This window comes from Microcebus murinus, chromosome 1 (genome assembly GCF_040939455.1).
Source record: "Microcebus murinus isolate Inina chromosome 1, M.murinus_Inina_mat1.0, whole genome shotgun sequence".
Classification (NCBI taxonomy): Eukaryota; Metazoa; Chordata; class Mammalia; order Primates; family Cheirogaleidae; genus Microcebus; species Microcebus murinus.
This window is the reverse complement of record NC_134104.1, coordinates 125281731-125301944: the sequence shown is the minus strand read 5'-3', so window position 1 is coordinate 125301944 and position 20214 is coordinate 125281731. Positions and strand designations below refer to the sequence as shown.

The 20214-nt window shown below is 45.5% G+C and overlaps 1 non-coding gene and 1 pseudogene across 1 annotated transcript; one reads left to right on the top strand and one right to left on the bottom strand.

Moving 5' to 3' along the window:
- Nucleotides 1-4207: 4207 nt before the first annotated feature.
- LOC105872701 (cofilin-1 pseudogene) lies at nucleotides 4208-5228 on the bottom strand (annotated as a pseudogene).
- A 3439-nt stretch (nucleotides 5229-8667) lies between these two features.
- LOC142874944 (U6 spliceosomal RNA) lies at nucleotides 8668-8774 on the top strand. The gene has a single exon (XR_012922531.1). It is a non-coding gene; the product is annotated as a U6 spliceosomal RNA (small nuclear RNA).
- The last annotated feature ends 11440 nt before the right edge of the window (nucleotides 8775-20214 follow it).

The following is a 20214-nucleotide window of genomic DNA, read 5'->3' as shown; positions in this document are numbered from 1 at the left end:
ACTGCGTTGGTGCTCTGGGGCGTGGACCCTGGCTAGCCAGAAAATAAACCTCCTCTTGTGTGATTGCATCCTCAATGTCTCTGCTTTTCTGTCCGGTGGGGCTGTGGAAGGTCGGTCCCTAACAGTGTTAAGATATATACATTGGTTTTCATCCATGGCTCCCGGCCCATAACTCCCACAGTTTCTGTTCTAATGTTGGGGCACTGCAGGCCTCAGGAGATAGAATCTCTCTCTCTGACCTCCCATCCTTCTTTCACCTGCCCCAAGCAGGACCAGGACACTAATCTGATTGTGGCTTCAAAAACCCTGATTCCAGAGAGGGTCCTGCCCCATACCCTGGAGGAAGGAATTCTGCACACAGAGGCCAGGGAGAATCTGAGCAGACAGGCCTTGCTGAGTATAGATCATGTGCTTTTTGGCCAGTCACCTTTCTACACGGGTGTCAAGCATGCCTACGTAATGGAGCCTCCACGCAAACCCAAGAGGACGGAGAGCTTCCAGATAGCTGAACACTCGGAGGTTCCTTGGGGGTCGGGTGCCCAGGGAGGGCATGGAGGCCCCTTCCCCTTCCCCTCAACCTACATGTCTCTTCATCTGTATCCTTTGTAATATCCTCTATAAGAAATTGGTAAATTTAAGTATTCCCCTGATTTCTGTGAGCCACTCCAGCAAATTAATCAAACCCAAAGGGGGAGGTCGTGGGAACCTCAACTTGAAGCCGGTCTGTCAGAAGCTCTGGAGGCCTGGTGTTGTGACCAGTGCCTGGGGCACTATCTTGGAGACCGAGCCCTCAACCTGTGGGATCTGATGTATCTCCAGGTAGATAACATCGACATTGAGTTAGAGGTCACCCAGTCACAGAAGTCCTCTTCTGTGCTGACTGTTGTGCATTTTAGAGGAAAGCATGGTTTGGGGAGTGTTATTCCCAAAGCAAATGAACATATCTGTCACCTCACATACTTATTTTTTTGTCGTGAAAAATTTTAAGTCTGTACTTTAAATAATTTTGAAGGGGTTGGGGCCAGGGAAAAGTTTCCCTTTTGTCGTTTGAAGTTTCACTGAAAAATCAATTCACAAAATACAGATTAATAAGATAAATGGGGCCGGGTGTGGTGGCTCATGCCTATAATCCTAGCACTCCGGGAGGCCAAGGCATGTGGATTGCTCCAGGTCAGGAGTTCGAAACCAGCCTGAGCAAGAGTGAGACCCTGTTCTACTATAAATAGAAAGAAATTAATTGGCCAGCTAATATATATGGAAAACATTAGCCGGGCACAGTGGTGCATGCCTGTAGTCCCAGCTACTCGGGAGGCTGAGGCAGGAGGATTGCCTGAGCCCAGGAGTTTAAGGTTGCTGTGAGCTAAGCTGACGCCACAGCACTCACTCTAGCCTGGGCAATAAAGCGAGACTCTGTCTCAAAATAAATAAATAAATAAAAGAAATGGGCTTGGTGTGGTGCCCGGTGAATCCCAGCACTTTGGGAGGCCAAGGCAGGAGGATCACTTGAGGCCAAGAGTTTGATACAAGCCTGGGCAATATGGTGAGACCCCATCTCTACAAAAAATTTAAAAATACTTAGCCGGGCTTGGTGGCGTGCACCTGTCCTAGCTTCTCAGGAGGCTGAGGTGGGAGGATTGCTGGAGCTCAGGAGTTCAAAGCTGCAGTGAGCTATGATGACATCACTGTACTCTAGCTGGGGTGACAGAGTGAGACTCTGTCTCAAGGAAAAGAAATACAATATAGTCAATGAACATTGTGTCTAGGAAAAAGTGTGTTTAACATTTTAATAGAATGTTCATGTCATAATGATAAGTAAAAAAAAGCTAGATATAAAATTTGACAGTCTTTCCTGGACTACATAAAAATATGGACAGAAAAATACCCTGGCAAGAAATTTAGTACCATAAAATGTTAATATTTTTCTGCTTCAACCTGAAGCTCAGCGGTAGTGTCGGGTAGATAGCAAGGGGTGAAAGTGGGTGCTGTTGCCTTGGTGCAATTGCCCCATCTAGGAAGAAAAACAAGGGTGGACCCCAGGCCCTCATCTTGGTCCTGCCCCACCCTAATCCTCTCCATACCTGGGGGAGGAGGAAATACCCTGTGAAGCTGCCAATCATAAATAACAGGACGCCAGCTGCAAAAGAATGCAGAAGACTCTCCAGCTCTTGGGCCAAGCTGCATAGGTTCCCTAGAATCCAGAAACTGACCTAGAACAACCCATTTGCGTAGTAAGACTCAGGTCACACAACTCCCAGCTGTCCAATCAAAGGGGTTACATGGTGATGTCGGAGCCACTAGGGAGGTTCCAATCCCCTAATCCAGGCACCATAGAGCAAGATGCAGACCATAAGCAATCCCTTTCGTGGCCCTTCCTTCTGCTCTCCCTTTGCAGTGATGATGGGGTCATTCGTCATCTGTGGCGTGTGTGCCATGCTCTATAAACCTGTATCTTGCTCTTGCTCTATAATCCTATCTTTCTCTCCTCAATAAACCTCATTTTCGTGCTTGCCTTACTTTGGCATGTCTGGTCATTCTTCACCCATGAGCTTGCCAAGAATCATCCTTTCAGACTGAAAACTGACAGTAGAACTGGAGGCCAGATTGGGAAAGGAACTGATTATCCAGGGGTCCAAAGAGCAGAGAATGAGTGCTCCGAGGGAAGGCAGCGGGAGTCAGGAAAAGGGAACAGAATGGCGCACAGAGTACAGGAGTAGCAGACAAGCCTGCTCTTTGGGAGGATTCGGGTGGGGAGAAAAGAAGTGACTTTCCAAGTCAGCCAAGATATCTGAGTTTGACACGGAGCATTCTGCTATATTCGTACTTTGTATGGGGAGACTTCAGCTGTGACATTTGCAGGGACCGTCCCGACTTTAGCATGGCAGCAACACGTGTCGGAAAACCTCTTAGCACGGGGCAAACCTGGCAGTCAGCCATCCTGCGAGCCACACTCTACCACTGTTTCCTAGCCTCCGCTGGCCTTGGCGAAGTACCTGGGAATGGATTTGTCTCTTGTTAGACATTTCTCAGTGCACGATTTGGCAGAAAACCACTGAGCAATGAGTGCTTTTGTGCAAAATAGAAAAGAGGCCTGTTCTGGGCATATGTAACACTTGCAGCTTGGGGTAGCCCCTTTGGTAGAAGGCACCCTTCTGCTAGGCCTTAGCTGGGACACACTGCTTGGCAAGCAGGTCCATGGCTGGATTTCAGGCCCCCATCCTCTTAGTAGGCACCTTTGTGCAGTCCACAAATCCCACAATGTAGGTGGCAGGCCTGCTGTGAGACTCCGGAGAGATTTATTCCTTGTCCCAGATGCCTCTAACAGCAACAGTGACAGAAAACACAAAACTCCTTTTTTTTTTTTTTTTTTTTTTTTTTGAGACAGGGTCTCACTGTGTTGCCCCAGCTAAAGTACAGTGGCATCATCATAGCTCACTACAACCTCAAACTCCTGGGCTCAAGCAATCCTCCTGCCTCAGCCTCCCGAGTAGCTGGGACTATAGGTGTGTGCCACCATGCCCAGCTAATTTTTTTATTTTTTGTTTTTCTTTCTTTCTTTTTTTTCTCCCAGCACACATGTCAAGTGCAATTTAATTGTTTGTTGGTTTGGTTTTTGTAGAAATGAGATCTCACTGTGTTGCCCAGGCTGGTCTCAAACTCCTGGCCTCAAGCAATCCTCCTTCCTTGGCCTCCCAAAGTGCTGGGATTATCAGAGTGAACCACCTCGCCCAGCCTCAAAACTCTTGATCACTGAATTATATATTTTGGTCTAGAAACTATGCCTGCTATGTGTGTGAGATCCAAAATAAACACCAGATTTTTATTTTTTTCACACTGAATAAGGACCTACTGAAAATAGATGAAACAAGAAGACATCTGGAGGGAACTATTGTAGCCAGGGAGGAGACTGGAAGTGGAGCCCTTTGATTCTGATTTTCGGATCCCAAGGAAAAGGAGCCATCAGCTCGCACTGGCACGGAGACCACCTGTTTCTTTTTTGTTTGTTTTCTTTTTTCTTTTTTCTAATTGAGGACTGCTGTAATCCACCTGTTTCTTTACAGCAGCCCCTTACTGCTGGTCAGCGCTGTTAAGACCACCTTGTCACCCAGTCTGTCTTCAGCATTGCCACTGTCTGTCCTCCCTCACTCCTTCTGCATCTCCGGTGAAATGTACACCAGATTCTTTTTTTTTTTTCCCATTAGTGAGCCTCTTTATTTTTGTGTCTTTTTTTTTTTTAATCGAAGGTCCCTTACTGGTCCTGCTTCCATGAGTGGCTGACCAGAGAAAAAGGAAGGGTCATCTCCACAACACTCCATTTATACACAGAACTAAACAGACAAGCACAGAGTCACTATTGCGGTTAGAAGTTGGCAGCATGGGAAAGGATGGAACAGGTGAGGAGTAGGGGTGTTGTTAAAAAAAATACAGCCGCCCCCAACATTGGTAACTGGGGTGCCTGGGAGGAACTTGGTCTGCTTCAACCCAAGAGGAATCAGAAGATCAAAAGCGGTTTGCGAAGGCCAGAACCATCAGGCATGGAGGGAGGGGGAAAATCCAGGGGGTGGGGGGACTGTTTGGCAACTGGGGTAAAGGGATTGCCCTCCCCCTGCTGGGATCCCCCCAGCCCCTCCAGTCTGGCAGGAAAGGGGCAGCCTGCAACCCCCAGGGGCAGGTCTGGGGCTGCCAGATGCTCCAGGCAGGCGGTCGGAGGGGGCTCGCAAAGGCTTGCCCCTCCAGGGAGATGACAGCACTGCCCCCCAGCTTCTCTGCCAGGGTGCAGCGGTCCTTGACCTCCTCATAGCAGTTTGCTTGTAATTCATGCTTGATCCCTGTCAGCTTCTTCTTGACGGCATCCTTAGAGCTGGCATAGATCATATTGCTCTTAAGGGGTGCACACGCAGGGACCCAAAAGATAAGCACCAGGTCTTCCTTCTTACTCTCCTTGGTCTCGTAGGTTGCATCATAGAGGGCATAGTGGCAGTCCTTGTCTGGAAGCACCTTGACAAAGGTGGCGTAGGGATCGTCAACAGTCTGGCCCACGTCACCTACCAGGATCTCCTTGCCCTCCTCCAGGATGATGTTCTTTTTGTCCTCACTCAGGCAGAAGAGCACTGCCTTCTTGCGCTGCTTCACCTCCTCTGGTGTCGAAGACTTGCGCACCTTCATGTCATTGAACACCTTGATGACGCCATCAGAGACAGCCACACAAGAGGCCATGTTTCCAGAAGCAAAAGGGTGACGGCAGGGAGAGTGTGAGAAGAAGAGAGCCGCTGCCACTGCGGCCGGGACCCAACTGAACACCAGATTCTTTATATGTTTTCTATGTCTTATATCTGCTCTTCTATGTTTCCTCTCTTTTTATTTCTTGGAAGTACATTCTTCAGACCTATCTGCCAATTCCTTACTTCTCTCTTTAGCTGTATTTCTTTTGTTGTTAAATCTAGCCATTGAAGATAGTGTCTATGTATGTACATATGTATGTACATATTTTGGTTATTGCATTTTTTCCTAGAAGTTCTAGTAAATTTTTTTGTCAAATAAATTACATTGCTTTTAAGAATTTCCAAGTCCTTGAAGATATCAACAATTTGCCTTTTAAAAATAATTTAGCCAGGTGCAGTGGCTTGTGCCTGTAATCCTAGCACTCTGGGAGGCCGAGGCAGGAGAATTGTTTGAGCTCAGGAGTTCGAGACCAGCCTGAGCAAGAGAGAGACCCCCGTCTCTACTGAAAACAGAAATTAGCTGGACAACTAAAAAGATATAGAAAAAATTAGCTGGGCAGGGTGGCGCATGCCTGTAGTCCCAGCTACTTGGGAGGCTGAGGCAGGAGGATTGCTTGAGCCCAGCAGTTTGAGGTTGCTGTGAGCTAGGCTGATGCCACGGCACTCACTGTAGCCTGGGCAACAGGGTCAGACTCTTGTCTTAAAAAAAAAAAATAGGAAGTCCATTGAGGAATCCATTCTGTCAATACATTTAAGAAGTAAAATCCCATCGCCATATGAAGTGTGTTTAGGATTGGATGCCTGAGGCAGGCTTGAACTCCACCTTGGCACAAGTATCGCCATTCTGTGTTGTCCCTCACCAGCTGGCTGCACGTATTCCCTGACCTGCTGGTCCCCAAGGCATGTCAGTTTGTGACACCTGCTTTACTGCCAAGTCAGGCCTGGCCTAACCTTGCCGGGGCCACTTTTCCCCTAGAGGGCTTGATCAGGTCCTTTGGAGGTAGATGACGAAGATGTTACCGTCATCCCCTCATTTTTCAGCAGCAGAGCTGACAGGGGAAACCGCGCCGCTTCCTTAGTCCATGGATATCCTGCTTCGGACAACTTTGCCTCTTCTCAACCCTGAAAGAAACGGAAGAGAGAGGGCAGGGGCCCACCTCATGTGCCCGGGAAACAAAGGGATGGGTTTCCTGCCCTGCAGACGTCCTTGGCTGGCCTTGACATCCTCGGTGGCTCATCTACTCTGCCCTGCATTTCCTCACTTCCTTGGCTTAATCATAGCAGTCTCTCCTGGAACTATGAGCTTCTGATATCTTTCCAATAAACTCTCGTGTTGTTTAGATATGCAAAGTCAATTTTCACTCCCTCTGCCCTGGAATGTGATGGGGCGAGCGTGGAAGGAGCAGCCTCGCTGGGAGGCTGCTGCCTCAGCCTGAGACGGACCACAGCAAACCATCTGCTGATGCCAGGCTGTGCTTAATCATCGGAGCCATTCCTCAAAGACATCGCTGCAGTCAGAACCTACCCCTGCAACTCAGATACACAGCAATTACTTGCCAGAAAAAAAATATATATTTATGCTGAAACAATCGTAATTACAGGGCAACTCCTCTGCTCGCCTTCCCTAAATCCTGATTGCCCTAACAATTAACTCCTGCAAGCCAGTGATCTGCTCAGCCCACCTGCTCTTGCCTGGTAGTGTGCTTGAATTTCTGAAGGCCTCTGCCTTCCCTCTATGTGCCCCCCTCGCTCAGCGTTGTAGACTTTCACAACCGACTTTTCATTAACATATTATAGTGTCAGAGGTGTAAGGATCAGTTAGATTTTTGGAGATGAGTTTCACATATTGCAAATTATTTGATTACTTTGACATAGCTTAGCTATTTATCTGAAATCCTTTACCATTCTAGAGAAGCGTATTCACTCACTCATCTATCCATTAATTCATTCGATAGACATCGATCGAATCCCCAGTAGGTGCCACATCCCATGATGGGCGGGAGCTGGAGGTACCAAGGGTGGAGGCACAGACCCAGCCTTCGGCTGGGGAGTGGCCGTCTGCTGATTCATGGTGACTGTCTCCTTATTGCACCAACACTGACTGAGGGGTGTGAACCACAGATCTAGATACTCTCATAGAACGAAGAAAATGAAAATTCACATTTATTGAGTATTTACTCTGTGCCAGATACTGAGTAAGAAACCTAATCTCTGGCCGGGCGCCGTGGCTCACATCTGTAATCCTAGCACTCTGGGAGGCAAGGCAGACGGATTGCTCTATGTCAGGAGTTCGAAACCAGCCTGAGCGAGAGCAAGACCCCCGTCTCTACTATAAATAGAAATTATTGGCCAACTAATTAATATATATAGAAAAAATTAGCCAGGCATGGTGGTGCGTGCCTGTAGTCCCAGCTACTCGGGAGGCTGAGGCAGGATTGCTTGAGCCCAGGAGTCTGAGGTTGCTGTGAGCTAGGCTGATGGCACGGCACTCACTCTAGCCTGGGCAACAGAGTGAGACTCTGTCTCAAAAAAAAAAAAGAAACCTAATCTCATTTAGCTCTCACAACATCCTGGGAAGTGGATATGAATGTGCATTTTTGATGAGGAGGATATTGAGACTGGAAGAGGTTACACTGTACCGTATTGTACAGTCAGTTAATAGCAGAGCTAGGATTGAAACCAGCCCTACCTGACTTAAAAATCCATGTGGTTTCCTCTCCACCACAGTTAAAATGTAGAGCGTTAGATCAAACTCAAACAGAAGCAAAGACCTAGGGCACATGCTCAGGCCCTCCTCAGGCAAAGAAGAGAAAGGTGTGCCCCATGAGGACCAGAAGGAAGTCACACGGCAGGGATGCTAAAGTCCCGAAAACAATGAAAACAGTAACAAACACAAAGGAACATCATGGAAAAACCCTGCAATTCACTTCACAGAATGAGTCATCCCGAAAGACTTTGGAGAAAGATTAGAAAATGGATGGGTTCTGGAATCATCACTTATCTGAACTGTTTACTGGGGGGCAGAGTCATGCCAGAGGCTGTGTGTTTATCACCCAGCTGCCTGGGGGAGGGAGGAGGGTTCTCCTGGGGCTTCTAGTTAAAGCCAACCAGATGGTGCCCTGGGTCCCAGGGTCAGGGGAGGAGCCCTCCAGGTCCCTGCAACCTGGGCGCCTGTGCACACGGATTATTGGCAGGCCAGAGGATAAAAGAAGCCCCAAAAGAAAGAGGAGAGCTTTTTTAGCCATGTTCATTTTACTTGAAAATTATTCGAATAACAAGCATTAATGCATTCTGGAAGACACAGCCAGCTATGCACAAAATTTTAAGATAAACACAAGTTTTCAATTTTGGTGGGCCCTGCAGGCTTCGTTACCAGACTCTCAAAGATCCACGATCTTTGGCGGGAACTACTGAGATAATCCATGCAGGCCTCTCGAATTTATGTCTAGTGCTCGCTTCTGCAGCATATATACTAAAACTGGAATGATACAGAGGAGATTAGCATGGCCCCTGTACAAGGATGACAGAAAAAAACAAGCAAACCCAAAAACTTATGTCTAATGAACTATTCACCCTCCACCCTCAAATCAATTTCAACCAACATCTACTGAACTCTAGTCCTGGGTGAGGTATTCTCAGGTCCTGTTTAAGATTAATAAGATACTGTTCATGCAGTAGGCCCTAATGTGTGTTCACGATGACTATAATAGAACGTGTTAATAGTAGAGGCATGTGGGAAGAGTTATGGGCGCTTGGAGGAGGGAGACTAATTTCACCTGGGAGAGGGGCTAGTCGAGAACTGTGCACGGAAGTCTCAGCCGAGAGACAGGCATTCACTCACTCCAGGCAGACACAGCATACTGCCTCCCCCACCCCAAATGTGAAGTGTGGCACATGCAGGACAGCAGGGCATTTACTATGACTGGGGGGTGGAGAACTGGGAGACATGGGCCTAATAGCTCCACATGGGTCTAGAGTCTGGGTTTCTGGAACCAGCCAGGGATGTCTATCCTGAAAGCAACCCACCATTTGGGTGGCTCAGCCCATTCCTGCCACTATCTAATGACAGAATTGACCATTCCAACGTGAAGTCACCCCCATAGGATGGATGTATATACAGTTGACCCTTAAGCCAGCAGTCCCCAACCTTTTTGGCACCAGGGACTGGTTTCGTGGAAGACAATTTTTCCACCAATGGGGTGAGGGGGTTGGGAGGTAGAGGGGCGGAGCACAGGCCGAGTTGCGAGCCCTGGGGAGCGGCTGCAAATAGAGAAGAAGCTTTGGGACTGGCTCACCTCCTGCGGAGGTGGGGACCCTTTCTAAGTTTCCAGACGGGTAGGGGAGCGCAGCGAGGCGGATGTCAGGTGGTGATGCCCGCCGGGTTCCTAACAGGCCACAGACGGGACCGTATCAGGCAGCCCCGCAGCCCGGGGCTTGGGGACTGCAGCCTTAAACAACACAGATCGTATTGGGTTTGTTTGTTTTTTTTTACAACCAAAGCGTTGGGGCATTTCAACCCTGCGTATATGGGGGCTGATTTTTTGTATAAGTGGGTTCCACAGGGCTGACTGCCGGACTTCAGTAAGAGTGGAGTTTGGCATTTTTGGTGTACACAGGGGGTCCTGGAACCAATCCCCCGAGTATACGGAGGAATGACAGTATTGCTATGTCACCCTTTTGGGTAGCATTTTAATAAGTGCATTTCAATATAAATGGTTTCCTTTGTAATCCTGTGTGCTTTCTCTTACACACTTAAAAATATTATTCTGGGAGAGGATCCATGTATTAGGAAAGGCTTCACTGACCACCAAGGGGTTCATTGCTCAAAGTCCTGAAATATTTGAAGATATTATGTAACCCATCTTCTTTCCATTTCCTTTCTCTCCTCGCGGTAACTCCCACATCAAGCAGGCTGCTCTCACACCTCCGTGCTAGGGCTGAGCGGAGACCCTGGAAGCAGGCTGCCGGGCTGGAGTCCTGACCCCACATTTTCTAGCCAGGTTACCTCTGTCAAATTAGCTTAAGCTCCCTGCTCCCTCCTCTGTAAAATGAGGACAATAACAGTACTCATCTCACGAGACTGTTGTGAGAATGAGATGAATGTGTGTGAAGCTTTAGTGCCCAGCTCCCTGCCCGGCTGCCTCCAGAGCACAGGCTGAGGGAGGCATGATGGCCTCAGGTGACACGACTTGAGAGCAGAGCCACCCTCTGCAGCTCTTGCTATTGGGGTTTCTTTTCTCTGGGTCTTACTCAGACACAGAAATTTCTGTTAGAAAGTAATAATAGGGTTGGGCGCGGGGGCTCATGCCTGTAATCCTAGCACTCTGGGAGGCCAAGGCAGGAGGATCGCTTGAGCTGAGGAGTTCGAGACCAGCCTGAGCAAGAGCGAGACCCCGTCTCTACTATAAATAGAAACAAATTAATTGGCCAACTAATATATATATAGAAAAATTAGCCAGGCATGGTTGCGCATGCCTGTAGTCCCAGCTACTTGGGAGGCTGAGGCAGGAGGATTGCTTGAGCCCAGGAGTTTGAGGTTGCTGTGAGCTAGGCTGACGCCACAGCACTCTAGCCCGGGCAACAGAGCGAGACTCTGTCTCAAAAAAAAAAAGTAATAATAGAATCCTTTTAAAGTCTGTTGCTATCTAAAATTTTGGTAAATGTCTTAGTTGAGTTCCCACAAAAGTAGACCCTGAGGCAAAAAACTGGGGGAAATAGCATATTTGGGAAGCGATCCCAGGAAGCAGGGCGAGGAGTGGGGAAGTGAGATGGGGAAGAGAATAAGGTAGGGTGATGAGCAGGTTGCCTCTGGAGGGCGAGAGGTAACCGCACACGAAGGGTTGGCCCTCCATGTACGCAGGGTCGGAAATGCTCCAACCCTTTGAGTGTGAAAAATCCCCACGTAAGTGGAGCTGTGCAGTTCAAACCTCTGTTATTTAAGGGTTGATCCTGCTGGGGACCCTCGGAGACGGAGGTGTGGAGGCTGGTGGATTGATTTGCCAGCTCTTATCCTTCATCCATGGAGGGCTGTCCTGGGGGTGCTACTTCCCAGCACCTCGGCCCTGTTTGTGGGCTCAGCGGCTGCTGTGGCAGAAAAGCCCCAGACACACGTGCCTGGACGAGAAAGCCGGTGTGCACAGGAGTTGTCTTCCAAAGCCACAGGTGACCTGGGAGTGACACTGCCTGCTCCAGTGGGGAGGGCTAAGTTAAACACAGCTGTCAGTCATAAGCAAAAGAGACACAAAACACTGGTTTTGACTTTCTTTGATTAAAATTGTAACTGGGAGAGGTTTGGCCCCAGCCTGGGTCTTTCAACTTCTCCTTCCTGCCCACCCCACCGTGTCTCGGTCTGATTTTCACAGATGATTTTTAGCAACTTATGTGTGGTTTAGTCTTTTTTTTTGAGACAGAATCTCGCTGTGTTGCCCAAACTAGAGTGCCATGGCGTCAGCCTAGCTCACAGCAACCTCAAACTCCTGGGTTTAAGCGATCCTCCTGCTTCAGCCTCCCCAGGAGCTGGCACTACAGGCATGCGCCACCATGCCCAGCTAATTTTTTTTAATATAATTTTAATTGTCCAATTAATTTCTTTCTATTTATAGTAAAGACAGGGTCTTGCTCTTGCTCAGAGCTGGTTTCAAACTTCTGACCTTGAGTGATCCTCCCGCCTTGGCCTCCCAGAGTGCTAGGATTACAGGCGTGAGCCACCGCGCGCCCGGCTGTGGTTTAGTCTTTAAGGGTGTGTTTATGAGAAATTCCAACTACCCACTTCAAAGCCCACATATTGTTATTATTATGAGTAAACTTTTCAGGGATTTGGGGGAGTACTCAGAAGATATTCATTATTTTGGTACCTGCTTATTAGCAGGGAAAATTGAGTCCTGAAGTGTTTCTCTTTTGTTGTAGTCTGTTATTTAAACATACCCCATGACTTGTGATGCAAAATATTAGGGCCGTGGGATGTTAGATTCATCTAGTTAGATTTCAGTATAAAATAGTGCCATAAGAGCTTATACTTAGTTAAATAAATGAATGACTGTCATGGTGTTAAATTCCATAAAAAGCAGTTCCATCTGTCAGTTTCCAGGTGAGAGAGTGTGGATGCTGAAGAGCAAAGTTATCATCATTATTTTTAAAAGCACTGGATGGTAAAGAAAAAGAAATGCAGAACACTGCGTTTTTATCTACTACATGAGCACAATGATATATAAATTATGTAGGTTTATAGACAAGAACAGGAAGATAAAATGGGGAAATGAATATCCTTTTGCCAATGCAGTCAATTTTCTTTTAAAAACAGGAGGAAAGAGAGATCAGCAATAGCCTTAAAATCAAATCCCAGTGCTTCCAATGTGCTTTTCATTAACTTTGGCAAATTTTCTAGGCTCAGACCAAGTTACTAAGGAATTTCCCCAAATTTCCTACCACTCATTTTTGTTTTCTCTAAAAGTAGGCCGAAACATTGGGACTGGCAAGAAGAGCACTGTGAACAAGAATGAACCTCAGAAACAGTACGCCAAGAGGACGCCAGACACAAAAGAGCATGTATTATATGACCTCAGGTATATGAAATTTCTAGAAAAGGCAAAGCTGTGGATACAGAAAGCAGATCAGTGGTCACCTAGTGGCTGCTGGGAACAGGGATCGAGCATAAATGGCACAGGGAAAATTTTGGGGGTAATGGAATTGTCTTAAAACCGGAATGTGGTGATGGTCGCACAATTCTATAAATTTAGTAAAACTCATCAAACTGTGGATTTTATGACACAGAAATTATACAATAAAGCTGTTTAAAGAAATATAAGAAATATATGTGGAAAGAAATACATTTCTTTATATTTTAATATATTAAAATATATTTAATATAAATATATTAATATATTTCTTTCTGTGGAAAGAAATATAAGAAAACTTCTGGGCCAGAGGTGGCTCATGCCTATAATCCTAGTACTCTGGGAGGCTGAGGCAGGAGGATTATTTGAGCTCAGGAGTTTGAGACCAGCCTGAGCAAGAGCAAGATCCCATCTCTACTAAAAAAGAAATAGAAAGAAATTAGTCGAACAACTAAAAATATACACAGAAGAAATTAGCCGGGTGTGGTGGCGCATGCCTGTAGTCCCAGCTACTCAGGAGGCTGAGGCAGGAGGATCACTTGAGCCCAGGAGTTTGAGGTTGCTGTGAGCTAGGCTGACGCCACGGTACTCACTGTAGCCTGGGCAACAAAGCGAGACTTTGTCTCAAAAAAATATATAAAAAATAAAAAATAAAGACTCAAATAAAATAAAATAAAATAAAGAAAAGAAAACTTCCAGTTACTGTGACAGCAAAGTTCAACGGGACTGGAGATTTCAAGGGTTTCTGGCAAGGTTTATAACACCTCCCCCAACAAGTAACCTCCAGCAGCCCCACAAATAAACCTCCTCAAACACACACTCTAAGAAAAAACTGTACTTGCCGTGTCAAGGCATCTCCACGACAAGCCTCCTGACCTCCTTTCAACAGATTGCGTCCCTGAGCACCTGCTAGTAGACAGGCACCAGCAGCACTGTGCGATAGAAATATGATGGGAGCCACGTACACACTTTTAAATTTTGTAGTAGGTACATTACAAACATAAGAAACAGGTGGAATTAACTTAAAAAATATATTGTCTCGAACCCAATATGTTAAAAGTATTGTCATTTCAGCATGTAATCAATATAAAAATTATTGAGATATTTTACATTCTATTTTTTATACTAGATCCCCCAAGTCTGATAAGTATCTTATAGCACATCTCAGTTCTTACTAGCTATATTTCAAATAGCCACAGGTGGCTGCTGTATTGGACAGTGCAGCCCTAGAGGTATCCTGTATTACTGACGATAATCTAGAGACTTCAAGATTATTTGTGAAGAGAGAATGGTTTTCACGCAGAGATCCAGTGATAATTTGAAAAAACAACAAGAAAGGTATATGTTGATTTCTGTTCTATAAATGAACACTCATCTCTGTGATCTTTACTTTTTTAAGAACTAATTTTCATATGGCCCTGAGGAATTTTTTAATGTACTCAAGGAATTTCATTTTTAGGTCTTGGCAGTTAAATCACTATGGTCTGCTCATATAGAAGCTGTTTGAAATTAACATGGCAAAAAGGTAATTTTGAGACTAGGACTTAAGAAGAGAGGATTTTAACTAGGATTAAAGGTTATGTCCTTTTTCAGGAAACTGCATCCTGTCCTCCTAAAGGAACAGCCGTGATAATCTACAGTAATAGATCTACCTGATTATTATAATTATTGAACTAAAGCTACTAGCAGTAGCTGGTAGAAATTACAATGTCACAGATAAGGACCTACAGTTTGGGAGAACCTTGGGGTCTTGGGTACGCTTTTTTGGTTTGGTTTGATTGTGGGTGGGATAGAGGTTGTCCAGTTTAGGATAATATAATCATTTGAAGTACAGCCAGGATTCTTATTCTATAGCTTTTTGGTGGGTTCCCATGGGCTATCAATTGCAGGAGAATCTGATTTATCTTATTTATTTTTTATTTTTGGAGACAGGATCTCTCTCTGTTGCCCAGGCTGGAGTGCAGCAGCATCATCATAGTTCAATGCAACCTCAAACTCCTGGGCTCAAGTAATCCTCCTGCCTCAGCCTCCTGATTAAGCGGGGACTACAGGTGCACACCACCATGCCAAGCTAATTTTCCCATGTTTTGTAGTGATAAGGGTCTCACTTTGTTGCTCAGGCTGGTCTCGAACTCCTGGGGTCAAGCAATCTTCTTGCCTTGGCCTCCCAAAGTGCTAGGATTACAGGAGTGAGCCACTGTGCCCAGCCAAGAAACTGATTTATTTCACAAAGTATTTATTTTCCAATTTTGACAACTGTACTTGTAGCTGACCACTCAGCTTTTTTGTGGAAATAAAATTGCTCTGCTGGAGCACAGAAGATTTTTAGGGCAGTGAAACTGTTCTGTATGATACTCACAATGATGGGTACATGTCATTAGACATTTGTCAAAACCCACAGAATGTACAAGATTGAACCCTAAGGTAAATTATGGACTTTGGGTGATAGTGATTGTTCAGTGTAGGCTCAATGACTGTTGCAAAATATACCACTCTAGTGCAAGACGCTAATAGTTGTAATCCTAGCACTCTGGGAGGCCAAAGCAGGCAGATTGCTCAAGGTCAGGAGTTCAAAACCAACCTGAGCAAGAGTGAGACCCCGTCTGTACTATAAATAGAAAGAAATTAATTGGCCAACTATTATATATATAGAAAAAATTAGCTGGGCATGATGGCGCATGCCTGTAGTCCCAGCTACTCGGGAGGCTGAGGCAGCAGAATTGCTTGAGCCCAGGAAATTGAGGTTGCTGTGAGCTAGGCTGACGCCATGGCACCCCCTCTAGCCTGGGCAACAAAGTGAGACTCTGTCTCAAAAAAAAAAAAGACGTTGATAGTGGAAGAGGGTATTCGTGTTTCGGGACAGGTGTGTCTCTCTACTTGGAAACTTTCTGTACTTGGCCCTCTCTATACTTTTCACTCAATTTTGCTGTGAACCTAAAAGTGCTCTATAAAATAAAGTTTATTAATTTTAAAAAATTGCTCTCTGGCTCTAGCACCTGGAAAAATATTTCTTCCCTGGAAACACAGTATCTCCTCTATAGACCCATAAATCTAAGTAAGAAAGAAAAAACAGCCTCATAAAGTCAGCAGGAAGGAAGGCAGGTGATTGATTTCTCTGTTATTGTTGATTGTTCTTGGAAATCCCCCTTTGGTAATGGTGACCTTTTGTTTTGCTCTTCCTCCCCCCTCCCCCAAAATTATGCCCTTGGGATGCAGGTGTCCTTACTGGACCTGAATGCTTTTTTTCCCTGTCTCCTTCTCCTTTTCTTTTCTTTTCCTCCTGTACAAATAGATCCACAATTGGGGGAAGTGTTGCTATTAGATCCACTGGGACTATTAGGGGCATCATTCCATGGCCGGCCCCCCACACAAATATCCAAAAGGGATAGAAGGCCTCACCCGTGGTCCCTAAAATGAGCCCAGACCGCCTCACACTTCACAGATCTGTCTTGCTCGCTTGGTTCTCTGACTCTAACCTTGGTTCGGGCTTCCCAGGCCTTCATGATCTGTTTTGAACATTTGTCCCTGTCTCAGCCCACAGCCTTTTCCACTCCTACATTCCACCTCCAGCCCCCAGCACTAGGACTGCGAGTAAGAAATACCTCTACACTAGTCAGCCAGGATACTCCCCCCTTCCAGCCACCAACAAATCCTGGCCTAAGATGTACAGTCACCGTGAAGGCTTAACTTGGTTACCAGTGGTCAGAAGTGAGTTCCCGCTCCTTCAGCTTGAAGAACACCTCTTCTCAATAGTGGCCGTTTCCCTTTTCATTCTTGTTCAGCAAAAGAGCAACTCTATTTCTGAATATTAAGTTCTCAACATGTGCATTGATGCACATCTTAGTTTAAGTTCTCCCAAAGACAAAACCTCAGATAAGGACTCAGGTCTTGGGTGCAGACAACCTTTTTGAGAGGGGAAGCTAGGAAGTTGGAGTGAGGGAGTAAGGAGAGCGAGAGGAGAAAAAAGCCAGGAAGGGATATATTATTTTTCCGCTTAATGTTATGGGCAGCCAGCACTTGCTCTTGCTGGGGACCCTCTGAGAAACCATGTAGAATATACCCCAGAATTGTGCCTCTGAAGAACCAGAGGCGAGGGCCTTTTCCCACTGACTTTCCCTTCCTCTCATGGTTGAGGGTTGCCCTGGGGTGCTTTTTATTTTATTTTATTTTTATTTATTTATTTTATTTTAGCGTATTATGGGGGTACAAGTGTTAAGGTCATGTATATTGCCCATGCTCCCCCTCCCCCCCTCGAGTCAGAGCCTCAAGTGTGACCATCCCCCAAATGTTGCGCATCTCACTCATTGTGCCCTGAGGTGTCAACACTCTCCTGCTCATGGGCTGCTCTGTGTATGGACTAAGTGAATACCAAAGCTTCAAAAAAACAAAAGACAAGAACAAAACCCTGGGGTGGAAAAGTCGAAGGGATCTGCAGAGGCCTGAGGTGGGCGCTGGCAGCATGGGTGGAGAATGTCCACTCTGGCCGCAGCTGGAATCCCACGCTGGCTGAGGGGATGTGGCAAAGAGCCCAGATGGCATCTGCAGCTATTCACAAATAGTAATTTAGAGCTATTTTCCTCACCCACCTCAAAAAACAAAAACAAAACATTTAACAATGGAAACAGCCCCGTGACCTGATATAACTTCTGCTGCTGTTTCTTAGTGTCAGGAAGAGGGAACACTCAGAGACAGCGGCGTGCACACGGTCAGGGCGGGGCCGGCGGAAAGAGCCCTTCCCCTGGAGTTCCTCCCTCGTCTTCTAGCTCCCGCGTGTTCCTACGGTCAGTGAGTTTCACTAGCTAACGTCAGACCAAAAAGACGCTCAGCCCCAGCCCTGTTGTCACACTCTTCCTCAGAGTCTTTAAGCAAGTTGACCTAGAGGTGGATGGGGCTCAGAGATAGAACTTTCCCTTCTTGTCTAATCTAAGGTTTTTTGTGTTTTTTTTTTTAATTATTTAAGACTTTTATTAACAGGTGCTTGCAGTTTGTTGACTTTTTAAAAAATTCAAGTTTGTGAAATTTTATTACAAATTAAAAATGAAGTTCTTAAAAATCTCAACTTGACCAGATATGAAACAATTTAAAAATCTTTAAAGGAGGCTGGGTACGGTGGCTCACGCCTGTAATCCTAGCACTCTGGGAGGCTGAGGCGGGTGGATCGCTCAAGGTCAGCAGTTTGAAACCAGCCTGAGCAAGAGCAAGACCCTGTCTCTACTAAAAATAGAAAGAAATTAATTGGCCAACTAAAAATATGTAGAAAAAAAATTAGCTGGCCATGGTGGCACATGCCTGTAGTCCCAGCTACTTGGGAGGCTGAGGCAGGAAGATCACTTGAGCCCAGGAGTTTGAGGTTGCTGTGAGCTAGGCTGATGCCACGGCACTCTGTCTCAAAAAAACAAAAAACAAAACCTTTAAAGGCATAGAGAAAAACCACGCTTTTTTAAAAAGCACATTTATTATTACCTAAAAAGATGTCTTTAGGTAAAAATAATAAAAACCCATGCTGCATACATAATGCAGATAGTTCTAGTTATCTGGTCAACATAACCTGAGGCTTTGAGAATATTCAAAGCCAAGTTGCAAACTGGTCCAAATGGGATCACAGTTATTTCCACAGAAGGGCAATTCCTATGGTAATGTCTTCAAAGCTAGAGAAGACAAGGTAGAAGTTCTTCCTCATTGTGGGGAACTCATTGGGAAGAACTCACAGGGGCAACCAAAGCAAGTCTGGATGACTGCCAAGAGCTTGGGTATGGGCAGGGGAAAGGTTGGGGGGCTTAGCAGGAAGCTCTCGGGGTGCCATTTACAGGAGACACCTCAGCACGTCAACCGATGACTTTATAGGCTGGGTGCAGTGGCTCATGCCTGTAGTCCCAGCTACTCGGGAGGCTGAGGTAGAAGGATCACTTGAGCCCAGGAGTTCAAGGCTGCAGTGAGCTGAGATCACAGCACTCACTCCAGCCTGGGTGAGACAGTGAGATCCTGTCTCTAAAATAAATAGATAGATAAATAAATACATTTTTAAAAAAAACACAAAAAATTGACTTCTAAAGCCTGTGACTCTCAAGGGTATTTGCTTAAAATTATGGTGCCATCTATAGGATCCCCAAAACATCAAGATTATTCTTAAAAACAATAGGCAAACAATCCTGACTATGGAATAGGTTAACTTGGGAGATCTGAGACCTTTCTTAGTAGTTGGTGACATAGATTGGCCTTTTCAGTGTGGACTGGGTATACTCATAAACATATTCATCATGGTAACTACCATGTATGGTACTCAGAGTGTGAATACAGACATTACCTACTTTAGCTAATTTAATACACAGCTGCAAAGTAGATCTGTTATTACCAGTTGACGAAGGAAGCAAATGTGGCTCACAGAAGTTAAATGACTTACTCAGAGTCATGTGTCTTCATTAGTAGCAGAGCTGGGAGTTTAAACTCGTTCACGAGCAAAGACAGAACTATGGCTCCTGTTATGATTACGTAGGTATCTTTCAATAGATCCAGGAAGGCAGGCAACCTACCAGGTCAGCCTGTGCCTCTATAAAATAGTACCGCTAATGGTTCAGCACTTAGACTCTGGGGTCAGATAATCTCTTTTGAAGACCATCACGGAGTGGAATTAGATACAAAATTATCTTTATGTCTTCTTTACAGTGTGCACTTAAACATTATTATTTTTAATAGCAATAGGTTCTGTGTGTTTGAATATGTGTTTTTTTATTTTTTTGGTATTGGAAGTTTGTCATAAGAAACTAATGTTTTCCAGAAACAAATAATAAAACATTAAAACAAAAATAATACTTCTTATCTTTCTACAAGATACATTTGTGTCCTGATCATGAAAATCTGCGTATTTTTTGGGTCACACATTTATATTTGGCAGCAGATTTTTGACATTTGCATGAATAAGCTTCCTTTGAAAGTGTGGAAGGAAGAATTTGTGTGCACACGCAGCAGAAACGAAACTCTTGCCTTTGTGGGTTTGAAGATCTCCTTACAATGTGGAGAAACCCTTATGAAAATCTCCACTTGCCTCTCTGTGGCTGAAAACATTTATTTTTCTCTCTCTCTCTCTCTCTCTCAGCTACAGATAGGGATTTCTGTTGTGTTCAGTCCAGTTTCCCACTGAGCCTTTTAGAAAGAAATTCTTCACTGGGATCCTAGACAGGTAATGGGCTGGTACATAGGAGATGCTTCACAGAAGCAGTATCCTCAGGATTGAAAGGGACTTTAAAGGCCACTAACCTGGCCGGGCACGGTGGCTCACACCTGTAATCCTAGCGCTCTGGGAAGCCAAGGCGGGCGGATTGCTCGAGGTCAGGAGTTCAAAACCAGCCTGAGCAAGACCCTGTCTCTACTAAAAATAGAAAGAA